Source organism: Dipodomys spectabilis, unplaced genomic scaffold (genome assembly GCF_019054845.1).
Source record: "Dipodomys spectabilis isolate Male_0828 unplaced genomic scaffold, ASM1905484v1 ptg000069l, whole genome shotgun sequence".
In the NCBI taxonomy this organism is placed as follows: domain Eukaryota; kingdom Metazoa; phylum Chordata; class Mammalia; order Rodentia; family Heteromyidae; genus Dipodomys; species Dipodomys spectabilis.
The window spans coordinates 3,759,525-3,764,641 of NW_024870746.1; the positions used below are offsets into that span (position 1 = coordinate 3,759,525).

Sequence of the window (5,117 nt, forward strand, 5' to 3'; positions counted from 1 at the left end):
AAACTGACAGTGTCCATGAACTCACAACATGGTTACACTGAGACACAGCATAAACCCTATACAAGTTCCTCAAAAGCACAAGGTTTTGCCTTCATTTCCAGCAGGTTCTCACTCTGGGGTTTTAGAAATCCATAGCAGATAGAAAGCCAGACATTTGTGACATTGTGGGATTTTTTTGCCATGAGAGTACATGGACAGGAGAAACACAAATTCTCCTACTCTCTTGTAATTGGGTGAGAACTATAAGGTTGAGATCTGAACAAGAGAATGTGGAATGCTGGAGGGAGGATCCACCTATGTGTTTAACCATTTAAGCCTGCCCAGTGGCACCAGCTTCCAGAATGGCAGAGGTGGGAGATGGAGGAAGGCTTCCCAGTTTGCATGAAGCCTACAAATGAGGAAGAAAACTTCTCTAAGGCTCTACAGCTGTGACTGATTATACATTGTACATCTAACATTCAGATATAATGGCTAATTTTATAGGACTTCTATAAGAAGCCTCTTTTTCCCTTCTCCTAAATCCAAACCTATATGAGATCTAGAAAAAAAGAGATTAAATATTTGCTTCTGCTAGAGCTGCTGATTATTTGCCTCAAGTGTGTGATGCATATAGCCTTCTTCCTTTCAGCCCCCAAATGCATGGCCTTACTCACTGCTACAAACTGGATGTGTTACAGATTTCTCTCTCTCTTTTCCTCCCTCCCTCCACTACAAATTGGATGTGTTACAGATTTCTCTCCCTCCCTCACTCTATCTGTCCCTCTCTCTCTGTCTCTCCCTCCTCTCTGCATCTTCACTCAGGCTGTCAATGGTTTATTCTGAGAAACACTCTTATCCTTGTCACCTGCACTCTTGCTAAAGACCCAAAACAATAGAACTGCCCAACTTTACACTAGAAATTCCAGGAACATGAGCTACATAAACATGTGCTCTTTCTAAGTTGATTTTCTGACCTATTTCATTATAATAATGGAAAAGTGAGTACCAAAAAAAATCAAACTGGCACTTGGGACAGCAACCTAACTAGATCTGAAAATGTAGAAGTGTGGTTTAAAGGAGTACAAAGGAAGAGTCAGAAGGAAAGGTACTGAAAACCTAGGGTATTGTAGGTAGGAAGTTTCTATAGGGGCTCAAAGCACATGGACTCAGCCACAGTTGGTAGAACATGGACTCTACCACAGCTGGTAGAACGTTGGTTGCAGGGGTTCAGTCCCAGGAGATCCCAGCCCTTCCCAGGCCAGCTCTCAAGCCAGCCCTTCTCCACCAAGTTCTGATCTCTTCTTCCCCTTACCAGAGCTCCACGCGGGCCAGGAAGATGAAAGGCCCCAGCTGGAAGCTCCTTGGCACCAGAGCTGGGTCCTCACGGCTGCCATCCAGGCTGGTCGCCTGGATGGTGACCCCAGCCTCAGCCCCATACACGCGGGCTCTGGTGGCTGACTTCGTAGACTATAAAGTGAGGCAGAGGGTTATGTCTGTGGAGCTGGGCCTGAGGAGGGTCCAGAAGCTGACATGCTGCATCAAGCCATGGAGGCAGCTGGAGATGAATCTGAGACCCACTTCCCACACTCCTTCTCTGTTCTGGCAGCTCAGCTGCATGGGACCGCAGACGCAGCCCAGCAACTTCACCCAGGTCTCTGATGATCTTTTCCAAGGGAGCCCCAATTGGGGCAGGAGTGGATGATGGCATACCTGGACACATGCCTGGCCGACTTTATCCACAGCAGGGCGGGCTGGGCAGAGTTCACAGCTCTATATGGGATGGAGCCCTGGAGGAGGCCCGTTGTCTGTGGGAGGAGCACTGGGCATCAGTGAGGGCCTTGCTGACTGGGGCTATGGCGCTGAGGACCCTGGTAACTAACCTTAGGAGCACTTTTGGTAGCAAGTCAGAGAAAGTCTGGGGCCAGGTCTGGCTAAGTGTGGCTGAGGAAGGAGGTGGGCAGGAGAGCAAAGGCAGCACAAAGAATGCCTTTGGAACAAGGTGGGGGAAAGATGGGAAATGAATGGTAAGGGAGCAGGGAAGGGCAAGGTAAGGAAGGTCATGCATGAGGGAGCCAGGCAGGTGTCTGGAAGAGTGAGCAGGAGATATTGGGGAATGTTTTAAGAAGGTGAGAATCTAGGAGACGCAACCATTCCAGGAATTGGGAGGGAAGATGGGGGAATGATCTATTGGATGCTCTAGTGGATGGACATAGGAAACCACTTGAGGCTGGCTTTACAACTCCAAGGAAGGTGGACTTGCATGAGGAATTGTGCCCCCATTGGCTGAGTGGGATTTGAGACCCCAGAAGTTGCATCCCTTTGGAATGAAACCTTGGTAATGAGGTGACTGGGAGCAGTGGCCATGGCTGAGGGCTGCTTGGATGTGTGTGCATGTGCATGTGTGTTCCTGTGCTTGCTGGACTGTTTGTCTAATCTGGTGATGGTAAGATTCTTCACGGAGAAAACATTCCCTCTTGCAATGTCAAGAACAAGAAGGGATAGGTCTTTGCCCTTCCTCTCCCTCCCCCGACCCCCACAATTTCACCCCTTTTCTCCATGCCTCAAGGTTAAGCAAGAAACTCTGTATCCAGACCGAGGGAGGACTCTGGCACCTCTCTGCAGAAAGTCACTGGCAGGGCTTTGGAGAAAACAGCTGTTCTGAAACTGGCCTTGTTCCTTCCACATCCCCTCTGTGTGCATTATGCACTTGCTGCTGCCTCCTGTGCTGATTGAGGGCAGGGCTGTGGAGCCTGGGTGGGTGGAATCTTTGGTAGCTGAAACTGCCTGCTACCCTTCCCTCCCACTGGGACACTATGGTGCCTAAATTGTTGCCTATTTGGGGGACCTCTGCACCTACACTGAAACTCTAAATTGGAGCTCTGATTTTCCTTTCCTGGCTATGGGCATAAATGCTCATCTAGAATACAGTCTGGGTCCTGCATTGTCTCAGTGAGATTTTTGATGCCCTGAGAGGAACATTCCAGCTCTGAGCCCCATTGTGTGATGGTGACAGGTATTCCATTACTGGCATATGTTTTGGAGTGGGCTTTGGTGCTGCTTTATCAGGGGCCAGGTGTGTGGGTTCTAGAATACCTACAAGCATTTTCATATTTCCTTTGAAGCCACCTTGTTTGCATTTACATTAGTAGTCTCTACTTCAGAGTCTGAGGACACTAACTTTAGGCCTCAACAGTCCTCTAGAACAAATCCAAACTATAGCTTTCTCTTTAGAGGGAAAAATTCATTCCAAACGCAGGCCCTGAGTCGGACCTCACTGCTGCACTTTCCAAGGTGCTCAAATTGCTGCTCTCCAACACTGATTTCCTTCACAGTGCTCTAGAACCCTGCCATGGTCCTGAGCACTCATCAGCTTAGCCAGACCACCGTTGACTGCTTCGAGATTTTTCCCTTGTCCTAGAATGTGGCATCCTAATCATGCTTGCTGGAATGTGGGACCAAATTAGCCTCAGGTATTTAGTCCACACTTTTGCTTTTGAGAGAGGGCTGCAGGTTTTAATGGTATTTATGGGGGAGGTGGTTAAACTGTATGAGCCACTTGGTCTGTTATTCAGTGTGCTGAACCATAAACTCAGAGCCTATCTATGGCAAGCAGTTGGGGTAGGAGGAAACCTCTGACTTGATCAGGACAAACTAGGCCAGTGGCTTACAAACTGCTTGGCAAAGCATCAAAGTATTTTAGGGGTTGAGCCTCTGGAGTCCTTGGGGAGGTAAAGGGGTGTGAGTTGGGAGAGGTGAGCAGACTGGGCAACTCGCCCTTAAACAGAACAGGTCCCCTTGTAGCTGTGTTTCATATTGGGGTTCAGGGTAACATTTCATTTGCATGAGGAGGTTTGCTGCTGAAAGACATTGGAAAACCACTGAATAAGTCATCAGCTCCCCCAGGTCCAGAGCAGATGCTTCATCAACCATTCACCACAGGACAACAATCCAGTTAGTATTCCTGGGGTCCTTCAGAAGTGAGGAGAAACAGGGACCAGGCTGAGGTTACTGAAATTCCTGTTTTGAGGACTTCACACCTGAGTGGAAGAAGAGGCTATTTTCTGGAAGGGGAACGGGCTTGGTTTGTGCCACGCCTACTCCAGTGGAGTCTGCTTAGCATGGGAAACCTGCTTTCAGACCTGAGAATGGGGCTTTACAGAGACCTATCTCTGAGTATTGGGACTTCACCGAAGTCTACCTCAGAGAACAGGGCTTCTAAGAGGCCTACTCCTGGAAAAGCTGGCAAACCCCTGGGAAAGATGTGTTTCTGCCTTTCTTCACTATATAAGAGTGCCTATTAATCTTTTACTGCTTCTACTGCTCTTTGTACTTACTCATTGTCAACGTTCCCTTATTCAAAGCTCTTTCTTAAGAGTGTTGACGACTCCAAAATCTGATGAGTGTCTTAAAAATATGACTAACTCACCAGAGTTAAGTGCTACCCTGAAACCCCTCTTATGGAGGCTAGTAGACAAGTTATAAGTAAATATAAAAGTATTGGGGGTTTCACGAAGTCACTTCAGCAGAAGGAATTGTTTGTAAGGGACTTACAAGAAGCTGTAGGCTCGGCTAGAACAGAAAGAATGTATGGCAATTGCTGAGATAACTATTTAGGAGAAAGAATTTCCTGCTACTCTCTTTTATTTACTAAGAGACTTGCTAGATCTAGGTCTCCTTGAGGTTTACTATTAAAGAAGAAACAGGAAAGATCTTATGGGAAAGTTAAGGCCTCTATAAAGATAGGTAATGGTTAATTGGTAACAAACATCATAATCGTTGTATTTCTTAGAGATAAGCCTGAAACAAATGCCTATCAGGTGACCAGCTGGTGACCACCCAAAAATGAAGCCATGCAGCAAGATTGTGTAACCTTTAGCCCTTTCTCGTGAAGACTTCTGTTATAAAAGTTTGTTATCCTCTGCATTAAATTGCACCAGCACCCACTCCTAATGTGTGTGAGTTGTCTGTTTGCCATCTCCCCCCCTATTCCAGGTTCCTCCCCTAGGTATCCTCCATCGTTCCGAAAGAGCCGGTCCGCAGCAGGTTGGTATTCCTAGAAGCATAGCTTAGGTGGGACCACAGTGGACAGTTTTGATCTGTTCTACCCTTAATGTGAGGGGCAATGGAAACCCCAGAGA

At 47.4% G+C, this 5,117-nt stretch overlaps 1 pseudogene; it reads left to right on the forward strand.

Moving 5' to 3' along the window:
• Positions 1-1,390: 1,390 nt before the first annotated feature.
• On the forward strand, positions 1,391-2,000 carry LOC122109241 (annotated as a pseudogene).
• Positions 2,001-5,117: the final 3,117 nt, after the last annotated feature.